Raw genomic sequence first — 16,553 nt, forward strand, 5'->3', positions numbered from 1 at the left:
TTACTGTTTCATCAGCTGTTGGTGAGAGTTTTTTTTAATGATAAATGTGAATTTGAAATCTTGTCAGAGCAAGAATGAATAAATAAAACAAAATTGGAATTTATCTTAAGTCTTGTTGAATACTCGACCACATGTTCACTGATGCATCTGGCATCAATTAAGGATGCATTGTCATGGTTGCACTTAATTTAAATATATAGCTAATGCCAAAACAACAAGCAAGGTCAAGGTAACGGTTCAATTTGAATGCATTTAATACTAATTCTGACCTGTTTTTCCCAAATACTATTATGAAACTAAGCATGCACAGTGACATTCCCAAATTGTAATATTCCAAGTTCCACTTAACAGTTCTGAATAAGAGAATTTTATAAAATAACGTGATCTCCTTGCATAACGGGTAAGGAGTTTCCCAATAATTGCAACATGAAACCTGTAGTAAGTTTTCCTGTGAAAATCACAAACTTTTACCATCTGTCTGACTATTTGAAGTCTTTATTTAATCATTTTACATAATAATAGTCACACTCAGGAAATCCTTCAATGAATCTTGTCACAAATTCTTGCAGGCAATACCTACATGTTTTTAACGAGAAAAATTATGTGTTCCAAGCAATAAATCTCAACACTGTTTATTAATTTAAGGCAGTTCAGAAATCCTTTGCACCACTACTTAATTTGCTATGGAACAGTTTGTAAAAGCATTCATTCAAAGTTTTCAACTTCTTTGGGAAGTCCAGAAAACTAATTTTCCCAATTACGTATCTGAAACGTACAGACAAATCTCATGCAGCCTCTAATAATTCATATTTGTGCTGTGTTTCAGAGTTCTGATACCTACTTGCTACTGAGATGTGACAGTTTAATGAAGAACATTGTGGTTTTAATTGACATCTCACTGAGCATTAGTCAAGTCTGCAATAGTCCAAGTGGTTCAACTGCATCCAGTGTAATTAATTGCTGGATTGATCTATGTAGTGTCTGATTTGGTGATTGACACCCATGGCATGGAAATACAAAAATTGCATTTTCTTCCCCAGTATTAGCTAACAATTTCTCTAAATCATTTCAGGCATGGTTTGGAGAGGCCGGTGTTGGACTGGGGTGTACAAAGTTAAAAATCACACAACACCAGGTTATAGTCCAACAGGTTTAATTGGAAGCTAGTGTGCTTCCAATTAAACCTGTTGGACTATAACCTGGTGTTGTGTGATTTTTAATTTCAGGCATGAATAGAGATAACCTGTCTATGTTATGCTGCTAGCCATGTTTTAAGAGTTCATTGGAACGTAACTGGATATTGATGTTTAGGAAAATATGACCAGCAAAAATGCCAATAAAAACGAGATATCAGTTGTATCCTTTGTAGAGAAGTGGATGAAAAAGATCCTGCAGCATTTTCCTTCCACAATCCAAAGATGTGCAGATTGGGTGGATTGGCCATGTTAAATTTCCTGTCATGTCTAGGGGTGTGTAGGCTAGGTAGATTAGCCAGAGTAAATGTTGGGTCATGGAAAGAAGGTGGCAGGCTTGGTCTGATAGGGATGCTTTTTGGAGGGTTGGTGCGGACTCCAAGAGCCGCATGTCCTCTTTCCACACAATTGGGATTCTATATTTCTAAGAGTAATGGGATCATCTTCAGTGCCCTGGCCAATATCTATCCTTTAATTAGTATCACAGAAACTGCTTATCTTGGCATGATCACAATGCTGCTTGTGGGAGCTTCCTGTATTCAAATTGGCTGTCATGTTTCCTGTAACAGCAAGCACAATTCAAAAAAAAATTCCTTTGTTACAAATGTTTCAAGATGCCTTGTGATCAGGAAAGACATTAAATAAATTTCAGTCTTTAGTTATTTTCCTTTTTGACGGCTGTTAACAGATTGGCCAAATTTCACTCATAATTAAGCATAAAACAAACATTATGATGTTATTTGTAACTGACTTCGAACTGGTGTTGATGAAGTTTTCTATTCAATAAAGATACACAGGAGCAGGCACAGAAGTTCATTGTCAAAACTTTTATTCAAAAAGTTAAAATAGTTTTCAAATTCAGGAAAGTATACTAAGATGAAACACAATGCAAAGCATCATATACAGACAGATAAAGTACATATATATAATATTTATATAGCAGAGTGGTCATAAAGACAAGTTGACACAGTGGTATAATACATATTTACACATCTCTACAGAAACAGTATATCTTACAATTTTTATACTACTTTTTTTTATAAAAGCCAATTTCAACACTCATTCACTACAATAATGAAAAACATTTAGATCTTGTCCTTGATTTTTCTGTACAAATTTTTTTTTGCATAAAAATATATCTCTGTACAAAAAAAAAGGTTCGTTCCACGCAATGCAAATTTGATGCATGTGATTCAGTGGAAGAAAGGGTTTCTTGCAGAAGAAATCTGATATAAATAAATATCCTGTGTTGAAGCAAGTCAAAGTATACCTATGTATATTTTTGAGGAGAAGCTACTGTAAACTGCTCAATAAATGAAAGGTCATCATCAGTCATTTGTCTCGTTAGCAGCATGTCTAGACTGTCTGAGATCTGGTGCCATTTTACACGATGATGCTATTTTTACAAGAAAGTAATTTTTGAATGGTTTCAAGTTGTCTCTATGAAAGCTATTGTGAAAAAGCCGCTTCATTTATTTTTGAAAAGAAAATGGTGGTAGACTCACATTGTAGCCACGGTTCTAGGTTCTCCATAGTTACCTATATTTCCCTTCTTGTAGTTAATTGTTAGACTGCTGTTAATAAACTGAGTTGAGCGAAGATGTTCAGCTAATTGAAGCCTGGCACTGACTCAGAGGTTGAGTCACTCCCCTAATACATCCCATAAAACGCTAAACTTTCTTCAACCAACCAAATGTAAGAGATTGTGGAAGTTCATAGTACCCCAGTTCATTAAGTCTCATCTCACACTGCATTGCACAAACACTGAAAATCTCACGATGATAATGTTGACAGCTTTCCATTTGGCAACACACCGAAAAGAGGGAAAGATAATTTAAAAATCAAAGATTTTGCCAAACTTACACTCAATGATACATGTTTAAACTGCCACCTATGACAATTGTTAAATGTTCCGAAACATATTTTGATTGCACAAGTCCAGTAGCCTACCTGGTCAGAACTAATCACAACAACTCAATCCGGAACTGAAAAATGTTTAACACTTTATGATTTAAAGTGGAGTGGCAGGTAGCAGTCATGTTTACTCACAGTGTTTCGACTTACTCCATGACAATTTAAGCTTACCCTACTACCATGCTTGCTGCAAACTGCCTTCCAGAGGGGGAAGGAAAGCTTTTTATTCCACAACACAGAGTATATGCACTTTAAAATTATGACGTCTACTAGATTGTATGGAATCCTTTTAATTTGCTCCCAGCTCTTTATCCCTCTAGTTTGGAAATGTTACCTGCGGAACTGTGATGTGACAAACTTTGGTGAAATTGATGATCCTAATGCCTGTTGGCTGGATTACTTTCTCAGGTGTTGAACTGACAAGAAGTCAATTCCAACATAGAGTCATAGAGATGTACAGCACGGATACAGACCCTTCGGTCCAACCTGTCCATGCTAACCAGATATCCCAACCCAATCTAGTCCCACCTGCCAGCACCCGGCCCATATCCCTCCAAACCCTTCCTATTCATATACTCATCCAAATGCCTCTTAAATGTTGCAATTGTACCAGCCTCCACCACTTCCTCTGGCAGCTCGTTCCATACACCTACCACCCGCTGTGTGAAAAAGTTGTCCCATAGGTCTCTTTTATATCTTTCCCCTCTCACCCTAAACCTATGACCTCTAGTTCTGGACTCCCCGATCCCAGGGGAAAGACTTTGCCTATTTACCCTATCCATGCCCCTCATAATTTTGTAAACCTCTATAAGGTCACCCCTCAGCCTCCGACGCTCCAGGGAAAACTGCCCCAGCCTGTTCAGCCTCTCCCTATAGCTCAAATCCTCCAACTCTGGCAACATGCTCGTAAATCTTTTCTGAACCCTTTCAAGTTTCTCAACATCTCACACTACACAATGCAATACAGTCTCTGGGACACCTAAGTATATTGAAAGGAAACAGTCTGAAACAATGTTAACTATTAGCACTGACTCTCATCAGTTGACTAAATTTAAATATGCATAATTAATTGCATGACCACTGTAAATTGAAACATACATAGATCTGCCACATTTCCAAACTGTACTTTTGTTGCAGATCTTCGAAACAATAATGTATCTCAAATTCTGAAATTAGTTCTGTTTGCATGTCCTTAAACTTTTGTCCTGGAATTTGCCCCATGACTTCTACATGTTTTGGTTGAAGACAGGCTGTTGTTCGATTAAATTAACTGTTACAAACCTACTTTTTGCTTACATTGTAAAATTATTAAGTAGCACAAAATCTATTTTAACAAATGATCAAGTGAGATGATTGACTGTGAGTGTAATGAGCTGTGATAAACAGCCTCCATTTCTTCACTTGGCTTTTCCCATGTGATGAATCAAACATGGCCATGGGATCAGGTGACATGGCCCCTAGATTCTACGATGTCTTTTCTGAACAGGTTGCTGGGATTTACAAGATGGCTTTACCACTTCCTTTCCCTCATCCTCTTGTGGAGGTATGATCTCATAGTCAACACCTTCCCAGCACTATAATTGTTATTAGAAACTCAAAGGGATTTGGTCATGGTCATTGAACTTCAGCATCTTAAGCAATGAACAGCCAACTTCAATACTTTCTTTGCATAAAGAGAAATATTTTAGGTGAATTTCTTTCTGAAACTGGTTTAATTTTATGTGAAAATGTCTTATAAAATCCAAATCACAAGTATGTTATGTCTGTCCAGAACTATGCATCTTAATCATCATATTACTTTGATTTAACTTTGGATGATATTTCCCCATGAAATAAGACATTTATTGTTCTACCTTTGTAACTGAATAAAATACAATATCATTTGATGCAAACATAGAAAATGCTGGAAAATCTCAACAGGTCTAGCAGCATTTGTGGAGAGACAAAGAGTTAACATTTTGAGTCTGAGATAGATTTATTTTTGTTAAGCAAAGGTATTAAGGAGGTATAAGCAGGTACACAAAGTGAGGCCACGGAGGAGCTGAATGGCCTACTTTATGTTCAAATGTAAACTGAAGCAGAGTCATACTGGACTCAAAATATTAACTCTGTTTCATTCTCCACATACGCTGCCAGACCTATTTTTGTTTCAGATTTCCAGCATCTGCAGTACTTTGCCTTTATTTGAATATTGTTTGATGTTTTTCAAACATGCAGATAAAATGTTTCTGCTGTGCTTTTCTCCTTTTCTAAAATTATCAGTAATGTGGAAGATATTGATTTTCTCTTTTCTAAAATCATCCACCTGTCCATTTTTCTCTAACCTGGAAGCATCACAGAAATCTGCATTGCACAATGTTCCATGCCTTAACGTGTCATCTACAAATGCAACTTCTGCAATCTACACAAGAGAAAAAGGAAAAGACAGCATCAGAGAGAATAGAGAAAGAGTCATAGAAATAAAATTTCAACCAAAGTGTGGCACAAACCTACAAAATTGTGGAAATGATCTATAGATTTTTGCTAGATCCATGGATGTAGATGTATAGGAAAAATAAAGGACTAGAACAGAGATTAGAGTTATTTTTACACTTGACCACAATATTTAAAAGACACTTGACCACAAGGTTTAAATAATGCAGTAACATTTCTGAATTAATTTATGTCTCAGGTTTTCTGTATCTGTTCTTGTTGGTTCTCCAATCCTTCTCAGTAAAGTAAATGGCGGAGGAACTGTGACTGACAAACTCAGTAGCAGAAATCTGGTACTGCGTCTCATCAATTAAATGTATGGAGACTGTAGAAAGAACAGAAGAATATCGTTCTCCAATCAATGTCCTTCAGAGAAGGAAATCTGTTGTCTTTACCTGGTCTGACCTACATGTGACTACAGACCTGCAGCAATATGGCTGACTCCTAATTGTCCTCTGGGCTATTGGAGATGGGCCATTAATACTGGCCAAGCCAGCAATGTCCACTTGCTGTGAATGAATTTTTTAAAAACTCCTTCGCACTTTTCACCAATATTCACAGCTCGCTACTCAACTGATCATAAATTAATTAAATCTTATTTTGTAGGGTCATAGAGTCATGCAGCACAGAAACAGACCCTTCAGTCCAACCAGTCCATGTAGAACATAATCTCAAACTGAACTAGTCCCACCTGCCTGCTCCTGGCCCATATCCCTCCTATTCACATGCTTACCTAAGTGTCTTTTAAATATTGTAACTGCACCCACAGCCACAGGATTTCATTCCACACATGAACCACTCTATGTAGAAAACATTTGCCATTCATATCTTTTTAAATCTCTCTCCTCTCACCTTAAAAATATGCCCCCAGTCATGAAATGAACCATCCGAGGGAAAAGATGCCTATCATTAATCCTATATATACCCCTCATGACTTTATAAGATCACCTCACAATCTCCTATGCTCCAGTGGAAAAACATCCTAGCCTATTGAGCCTTTCTTTATAACTCAAACCTTCATAGCTGGCTTCATCCTGGTAAATCTCTTCTGAACTCTCTCCAACTTAATAATATCCTTCCAATAATAGGGCGACCAGAACCGGACATAGTATTCCAGAGGATGCTTTACCAATGTCCTGTACAACCTCAATGTAACTTCCCAACACTTACGCTCAAAGGACTAAGCAATGAAGGCAAGTATGCTAAATGTCTTCTTAATCACTCTGTCAAACTTCAAAGAATTATACATCTGATGAAGTTAAGAACCTGAAAGATTCCTACAACAAAGTGAACTGAAAAAAGTCTATAAGAAATAAACTTTGATAACTGCCATGTTATTAATACAAAATATTTCAGGATCAGTGCTGCTGTGATCAGCATTGAAATGTTTTGAAATTTTTTGATAAAAAGGAATATAAACAGATTTTTGAAGATAAAAATTTTTCATGAAAAGGGGAGTCAAGTAAATTACAAGGGCTTTGCAACAAAGCACGACTAATACAAATTGAATTGTAGATTATTTAAATTACATTTAATGGGTCAAAGAGCAAATCACTGATCCTTGATGAATGACAATAAAGGAAGAAATATTTCAAAATAAGAGAACATTACCAGAATCCATCCTGTCTTCATGAACTGAACCGACAAAATGTTGCATTTGCCTCTTTCAGTGTAGATTTTAAGTTTTGATACACTGGAGGAAATGGAAACTAGCTCTGCTAGTTTTGAGTTCTAAAATGGTGACGGGGCTCTTTCTCTAATCAAAGCTGAGTGGCTTTATATTAATTTAAAATGTTGGGGCTTATCTGTTTCATCTGGTCAAGCTGCCAGCAGCTTCAAAAGCACCTCACATGCCCACAGCATGAACTGAAGGTAGCACGGCAGCAGCCAGGTACGTGTTAATAGATCAAGATACAATTATAACCACAGTAGTTCTATAGGGTCACTTGTGCTGCTATTTTGCTGGCATCCACATGAGACATGTGGGTTTGGTGACTGTTCCATTCAGGAAAACTTCCAAAAGATATCCTACTTTGTGCATTAGATCACACGCAAAGGATCTAAGACCTGTTTTACATGGTTGGTCTAGATGCCGGTAAAATGAACTGACCAAATATAGGGGCTCATATATTTCTAGCACACAGGCTTGATCCATAACCTGACTCCAATACGCGTGTTTTACACTCATAAAGCTATATCACGAATTCCAGTTTCTAAGCTACTGAGATTAGGTCAATTAAAATGTTTTTCAATGAAGAAGTCAACATAAATTTTGTTTGTTACAGCTTATGATCCCATTATTGGAAGTATTTTGTGAAGTAATTTTCTGATGACATTTTTTTCAGTTTTCAGTTTTCCTTCATGTTAAGAAGTCTCCATACCACCGACTCTCAGATCTTTTCCACGGACTAAAAATGTTATAGCAAGAGAAAACCCTGACCTTGCTTTGAGAATTATTAGATTTACATAATTCTTAAAAGATTCTTCACATCATCTCTGTGTATCCTCTACTACACTAGAAGTATATGGTAATTAAGGGAGATTTGAGTAAACATTTTGGAATTGGTTTCTACTTCCCAACACAGAATATAAATACAAATGCTGTAGATCAATGTGACTCTTTCCTCAGTGGCATAGTCCAGTGAAATCTACTTTTAGCAAAATGAATTGACCAAGCAAATAAAACCTTGCCTATAATCATACCACAACAGGGATATCAGTTAGCTCGTCTCTCTCTGTATAGACATTGCATGTCATAGTCTTCCATGATGATAAGTAATAAGGCCCATATCCATTTTTTCATATAAACTAAATACATTTAAATAAAAAATGAGACAACATATTGTCACTTTGTGATATGAATGAGAAATGCAGAAAGATGTCGAATAATAAACTACTGAATCTGTTAGTCCTCAAAAACGAGCTTTTCCTTCCAATTGTCTGTATAGCAACTGCCAGCACATTTGTCCATTTGTATACAGATTATGCCATCAATAGATTTTCGGGATTGCTAAATTTTTCACAGAATTATCTGGCTCCTGTCTTGCTTGTGCATTCTAGTTTCTCACATGCTCTTAGTCAATAGCAAAGCTTTTAGAAAGTTAACTGTGACATGATTCTACAATGGTGCAATCACAATGCCATCAAGGCAGTTCAATATTTATGAGCTGAACCAGACAAGATGTAGAACAAAATTACCTACTTTTGAAAAAGTGCATCTTGAATCTCTAGTATTACAATTATCAGGAATGACAATAACTGACACATTGTTGATGAATGAAACCGTATTCTTTTAGCTGCCTCAACAACCTGGTAGATTTGTAACAGAAAAACATCTTTGATCGTGCACAGAGATTTATGATCCACTAACATGTTATGCAGGGGAGACTACATTTAAGTTCAATAATGTTTTCAAATACTTTAAAATTGTAGCACCCAAGGGTACTTTTTCTTGGTTTCTCCAACACATTCATTAGAAATGGGAGCTCAATTTTCCAATATTTATAGGTATTGTGAAATAATGACATCCTTTACTTACAGATTGCAATCAATAATAGACTGTGAAATAAGTTCTCTAGTACCAGGGGCAAACTCTCCTACATATCACTGACTTGAGGTCTCAGATTTGGTTCAGTTGTATCCATTTTGTCTCTGACTCAGAAGGTTGTAGGTTTAAGCTCCAATTCAATGGGATTTGAGCATGTAATATTGACTGACTCTCAAATATGATGTATTTTAGATTAGATTTATGTCTCTGCCTCAAACTGACCTTCCAGGTGGAGATGAAATATCCCATCACATTATTTTTGAAGAAGGATTGACACATTCTCCTGGACAATGTTCATTTTTCAGGAACACCTGAAGCAGATTATCTGGTCATTGCTTTTCAGTATGTAGTTTGATTACAGCATTTTTAAAATATATACAACAGTGATAATGCTTCAAAAGGTGCCACGTGTCCATAGAGATTTTGTTTCCTGACACCGCTGCAAGGTTCACATCATGCCTGTGGGAAATTCTGCGCATACACACTTTTGGAAGTCTCAGCCAGTAAAAATATACATCGTGGTGCCCAAATAAGCACAATTAATAGAAGTGAATGTGATAGAATGACATCACTGGAAATGCTGGCAGGGGCACTGCGAATACAGTGTGGAGACAATGATCTAGTGGTTTCGTTGGACCGTTAATCCAGCAACTAGGTAAGGTTCCTGGGTCCCAAGTTTGAATCCTACCACGGAAGATGGTGGAATTTGAATTCAATAAAGAAAAATCAGGAAATAAAAGTCTGATGATGACCATTGTTGGAAAAAAACCATCTGGTTCACCAGTGCCCCTACCTGGTCTGGAGTCTGCATGTGACTCCAGACGTGTAGCAATGTGGTTGACTCTTAACTACTGTCTGGGTAATTACGGATGGCAATAAATGCTGGCCTAGACAGCAAATAATAAAAAAAAGCCTTTTGCACATGCGTTCAAGAGCTTTTTGAAGTTGTCTTCAGACATTATCTTCTATAAACAGGATGTTATGAATTCTGCCAGAAAAATAAAGTTCCTGCTTGAATTTCATGTATGTATCCTGTTCTGTATTGTGTTACACACTGCTAAAGGGAAGTAGGGAACATAAGTATATCTTATTATCCCTTCTAGTACATTCACAGTGGATAATTTTTCTAAGAAAAACAGCAGTCACATTGCTTACACCTTCTTACTGTTATAGCTGGGGTAGCGATCTGGCTAGGTAAATATTCACTGAAAAGGGTTGTGAAATTTCACAAGGAAGTCATATCATGTACCAATCAAGTTTCCACAATCTTTGACTCCAGTTGGAAAAAAAATCAAATGTTAATCCAGACTTAACCATGTTAATTACCATTCATTTCTGTTTCTGCCTCTTCAAGGAAACACTTGAGAAAGTAATGGCTTTTTTTTGGATTCATGGACAGTTGCAGCTACATTATCAAAGTTCTAAGTATTTTAAAACATTGAACTTATGAAAGAACTGACTGGTATACGCCAATGAAACTGGCATAAGCTTGGGTACTTTTTAAAAAGTGGCTTTTACTTAAAATTGCGTCTTTGACAGTGGGTGCACCAGACATTGCTTAAAATGCTTACTTTTGTTATAAACCCATTTTCCAATGTAATAATAAAACCGCACCTCTCTGGTTACAAGTTGTACTTAACCACTGAATACTTTTAATGCAAGGGTGGAAGAGAAAAAACATTTTAAAAAACGGTAGATTGCATTGGTTCATAAAAGGTATTTCTGTGTTATGGAAATAAATTTCAATGTAAACTTGAACCATAACTTCACTTCAGAAAACTAGCACAGTTTTCAGGACATACTGTGGCCAAATTGTCAATTGCTCCCTCAGCAAAGACCCCACCATACTCTCTTCTGTCAGTTTTATTTTCTGCCTCCTGATTTATTTCCTTCTAACTGTTTTGATTTTTCATTTATTTATGTGCTTGCAGCCTCACTTTGTCCAATTTCAGATTGGCTTGACACCATGCGGTGATGCTGTAACAACTATCAAATCACATCTCCAGATGGACCAGACATCTGAGTAATGAAGGGACTTCCACATTGACAGAAACACTGAAATACCAGAAGGCAATATTGGCAGGATGACCGCACAATTAAAAACTGACCTTTGCTGTAAAATACAACTGAATTATTTCAGAAAACTCATAAAAATGACATGCAAGTATACATCCCACATTCTTTATATTCTGAGTCTATGAGACAGCCATGGTTATCCACAGAGTAACTTTTTGTTAATGCATCTTAGACATAGACTCAGTCAATGCAAATGAAAAAAAGACAGTGCTGGAGAAACTCAGACAGTATCTGTCTGACAGAAACAGAGTTAACGTTTCAAGTCTGGTATGAATCTACTTCAGAGCAGACTTCCTGCTACATCTGCCATAAGCACTTTGCATTTTTATTTCAGCTTTCCAATATCTGCAGTGTATATTATTTTTCTGTAATAAACTACATTCCGTACAAAGTATGATATGATTTAAATGTTCTTAACTAGCACCAGGGGCAGAATTTACCACCCTACCGTGCAGTGAGTTGGTGTTGAGAGGGCATTTGTTTGTGAGAGAGGCTGGAAAGTGGGGGTGACCCTTTTGACTACTGATCTCCGTTGCTGATTAAGTCCATGGTGAAAGGCTTGTGGACAGCCTTCATCCCCAATGGTCAGTTGAAGCTCTTAAGTGGACAATTCAGGATCTTATCCCTCTGTCACTAACTTAGAGGGTGACTCACCATTTGGGGACCATGACAAGCAAATCGGTGGAAGGTTGCTTGTAGGCTCCTCTGTCCTTGTTCAAAAGTGTTTAGGGATCTAGCATCAGGAATGAGGGGACCTGTTGAGAGCTAGTTCTCTGGTCTTTCTGCCTAGTTTTCTCACCCCACCCATTTGTCCACCGTCCCCATAAACCTCCACTCACTATCACTCACCTATGACATGGAATCTAGACATGATCATCAGCCTCAGGTGGAGGTCATCCAGGCAGCAGCCTGTTGGTTGGCAGATCTTGGCAGGCAGGACTTCTGTCCCAGAGTTGCTGATCCCAGGGAAGGAAAACTATTGTTTAGATCATTGTCTAAGTACTTCATTAGTCAGTGGGATTTTCCTCAATTAGACGGGATTTAGCCTGCTCTCCAGTCAGTGGGTAGCAGCCTGTTGTCTCCTATAAAGTACACTAATATTGTACCAAGATAACAGGGTCTGAAATATTCATTAACTTCAAAAAGGACCCTATCTGAAGCTTCATACAACTTTAAATACTTTGAGATCTTAACACTCGCCAATTCTGGCACCTAGCACATCTCTAGGTTTAATTGCTGCACCTTTAATTTTTCGGTTGACAGCTGATCACAGCTTGAACTTCCCTGTCTAAACTACTCTGCCTCTCCATCTTCTTCTTGTAAGATGTTCTTTGAAACCTACAGTGCTGACTAACCTTTTCTTCACTCGACTTATCTCCCCTTTCAGCATCAATCACTGCTTGATAATTATCCTTCGGGTGCCTTGGAGTGTTTTAAAAATCACACCTTTTCAGAAATCTTTACTATGTTAAAAGTGCTAGATTGATGAACTTTGTTACTGTTGATATCTGCCATATCTATCTGCTCCAACAATGATCCCGGTCATTTCTGAATTTTTCATCAACATGAACTCCAATACGTTCTCACCGGAATGGACCCTTAATGTACTGCATTCCCATGGGAATGGGATTCCCTACATCTTTCATGATAGATTTATCTTACAGAAGCTACTGTACTCTGTTTTGACACCTTAACAGCTTTGCTCTTGGGGTATAACTGCCACTGAATTCTGGGCTGTTAGGTGTCAATAATAAGGCTACTATTTTACTTTGCTGTCTACTACAGGAAAATTAAAGTGCTCTTTGGAGAGAGGAATGTCAGAGATTCCATAACAAGAATTGAACTTATAACCAATCTGCTAGAACCGGGTTCAAATTTAAGCCATCTACTACCATTGCAATATTGTCATGAGTGTCCAAACATGAGTAAATAATTGATAAAGTGTCACAATATGATGCATAACAGTAATCAAAGTTATGTTAAATGTGCAAAACCACAGAATTAAGGCTGTAATGAACATGCCTTGAAACTTTAAAATCATGCATACCTTTAGTACAATTTTCTGGAGATTGTAATGAATCCTGTAGAGTTTAAAGTATGACAACTGAAGATTAAAAGGATCGCTAAATTTAGATACTGATGTCTCTATTCACATTCGTGAATATAACTCAACAATGTGAAGTCACTGAAGGAAAGGTAATTGGCTCATGGCCTGGTGAAGACCAGAAATAGCAACAAGGGACAACCAATGGTACATTTTACCCCTTTCAGAACCAACAATTCACTTAAAAGCTTACAACCACATGTTTTTTTTCTTGTTGGTTATTGTGTATGATTATGCCTTGTTATTTAAATAGATTCTTGTGAGAATCAAGTCAAAAATGTAGATCCTTGCTAGAGGGTGGGCTTTATTGTTTGACTTGTCCTTTGCCAAAACATCATCCAGAATGGAGATATTTATTTGGAGTCATTGGATTTTGAGGGCTAGAACTCAATAATGTGTTTCGTTCATTATCCCCAATGTACAGTGTGGACTACAACAGTAAGAAAATGGTTTCTAACTGGTGATTTCTGACAAAGTATTTTGGCATCCCCGACTAGCTGACTCTTCATAATAGAAGTAATGTAAAGGGCAGCATTCTTAGTAGCTTCTCCACAGTCACTACATCTTTGAAGAAAAGCAGTCAAGTAGAATCTGATGAAGTGATTCTGGACTTCAGCATTCTGTAAAGAGAGAGAAAAAACACAGATATTTGGGCAGATGTAAATCAATCAAAGAAACTTTTAACAGTTGTCATTCAATTCTGGATGATTGAGAATTGGAAATAAGGCTCGCATTTATTAATGGTGCCAGATCTGCCGAAATAAAGTCAGGTGATTCATGGAACAAATACAGAGAATGCAGAAGAAGTTGAGCAGGCTCTTTAGAAGAAGTCATACTCGACTCAAAACATTAACTCTGTTTCTCTCTGCAGCTGCTGGCCAGACTTGCTGAGTTTCTTTAGTGCTTTCTGTGTTTATTTCAGATTTCAAACAACCACAGTACTTTGATTTTAATTTTTTTTTTATTTTATGGAAGTCAGTTGAACTCCTTGTACCCAGATTAAACTAATCCCAAACTTCTATATTCTTCAGGAAGGCAAACATGAAAGTGTTGACATCAGCCAAAAAAAAATAGTAAAACGGTTTTCATAAACTTTCTTTCATGCGCACATTACACATTATGATCTAATATGTCTAAATATTTTAGTCTTTTTTACACCATAATGAAACTTTCCAAATTCTTCGGGAGTATAACTCACCGATTTTACCAGTGAGTGTTATTCAAAACCCAAATTTCACAGATTTCCTTGCTCTAAGTTGCATACAGAGGAATTATAAAGTAATGGAGCAGGTGATGATTAATTGTGAAATGCTCTAAATGTGGGGGTGACTGATCTTCAAGGCATGCTTCTTTGGCTGTGAGTCAATACAAGTATTCACCATGTTTTGCATGCTTTAAAATCAATTTGTTGAAAATGATATTGAAATAAGAAATAAAAAGTTTCCTTAGAATGTTCCAATCCCTATTCAGACTTAATTTCCAGGAGGGGATTTGCAGCAGAAACTTTGGGAGATTGTCAAGTGTAGGGTTTCCCTGACTGAACCATGAGCAACAGTGCCTTCTGCCACGAAAACCATCACATTTGGATCAAATGGAAAGAGTTTATTTCAGAGTCTGGTCTAATAAACTAAAGAAGTCCAATCCTCAAACATCTTTTCATCAGAGGTTTTATTCGATAACTATGGTTTGACCATAGTTTGTTCCAATTTTAATTACCAATGGATAGCTGTTGTTGAAAATACCTGCTCTTACAGCAGATATGACACAGTTATAAAATGTTTATTTCCAACTCCCAATCGTGTAGATTTCATATTTGCTTTACTTAAGATTATAGTTATCTTAAAATTAAACATTAAAATTTGATCAAAAGTGATTCATGCCATCATTATAATTCTTGTTATTCTGTAATACCCGAGAATGCTGCATTCTATATTATTGGTTATTTTGTTTTCCGGATTTGTTAAACTCTATGCAAAGATAAAAATCGTGCAACATTGGGATGCATTTTTGCTGTACTGAGAAAGCACAATGTGTTGAATTTGAATGACTCAGAGATAAGACAGGAAACCCAATTTACTTGACAAGTGATTCATAACAAAAAAAAATGCATAAAGCGGCAATAAAAATTAACGAGTTGTAGAAAATAATTTAAAAATTCTGAAAGCACTGCTTATTCTTTAAACTCTAGCATTTTACTGGGGTGCCAAGCAATTTGGTAAGTTGGCATGAGGTAAACTAAATTTTAATAGAGGATTCTCTTTTGGATTTCACACAAAAGTATTGTCAATTTGTTTCATTGTTTTCTCAAAAGAAAGTTGCAATTTGTGAATGTTAAGGTAAAGCTTATTAGTGTTGGAGTGTGCAACAGAATGCTTTTCTGTTTTTGTTAATTGTTAATCAATTACGCATAGGCCACATTCAAATGTAGATAATAATCTTGTATTCAACACTTTATCATTGTCAATCACTTATTAGTGAGTATGTTATTGGTATGTCATGGGTTCTGTGTCTAGAGTTGGATACACTTGTCATTGCTTTGATAATAAAGACATCCTTTCGGCTTCAGGATCATTTGCTGAGCAGAAGAGTCCCATTGGGGTTGCAATTCCTGACTCCTTCCTTTCCAATGGTTCCTTTTCAGAATTGAGCATCCTTTCCAATCCTGGCATTGAAGTGCCCAAGGAGGATAACTTTATCTTCCTTAGAGATGTGGATGTGTATGGCTGAGGTTCAGGGTGGAGTAGAAGCCTTCTTTGGACTCAGCGTTAAGGAATAGGCATTCATGACCATTGCCTGCCGGTTTGTGGCAAGTTGTAGACGGACAATCATGACGTGATTATTGATGCCAAGAGGGAGCTCAGAGAGTCGGACGACAAATTCACTCTTGGTAGTGAATTCCAGTTCCACGTGTTCTCAGGTTTTCCTCCAGACAGAAGTGTAAACATCCTTTCTTCTCTCAGTTGTCCTTTGCCTGCCGTTTCTGTGGGTTGTTGTGGCAGAGGTGCTGGGGTGCTCCATTAATCCGAACAGTGATGCTGTAAGGAGTTCTCCACACCTGACAGGGCCACGCTGATGGTCAGGTCAGAGGGGAAGAACCAGACAAAGCACCATCTAAAACAAGATTCAAAGCCAATCCAGGCATAAGATACTTACATGAATCAATGCTGCAACCTCGCTCTTTGCGCACCTTCTTCTCAGCCAGAACATTGTATTCTTCGCTCTGACTTATTACCCTAATGTACTTTGT

General features: G+C 37.1%; 1 protein-coding gene across 1 annotated transcript in view; it reads right to left on the bottom strand.

Annotated features, from left to right (window-relative positions):
- Window positions 1-2,011: 2,011 nt before the first annotated feature.
- The window catches only part of LOC122563724 (CUB and sushi domain-containing protein 2), a 616,258-nt gene continuing 601,716 nt past the window's right edge, over window positions 2,012-16,553 (bottom strand). Inside the window, exon 66 of the mRNA XM_087976898.1 lies at window positions 2,012-13,926. The gene's annotated coding sequence lies outside the window, so the exon portion shown is untranslated. The remainder of the gene's footprint in view (window positions 13,927-16,553) is intronic.

This window comes from Chiloscyllium plagiosum, unplaced genomic scaffold (genome assembly GCF_037043375.1).
Source record: "Chiloscyllium plagiosum isolate Xiang-an unplaced genomic scaffold, Cpla_swu_hap1 HiC_scaffold_30, whole genome shotgun sequence".
NCBI lineage: Eukaryota > Metazoa > Chordata > Chondrichthyes > Orectolobiformes > Hemiscylliidae > Chiloscyllium > Chiloscyllium plagiosum.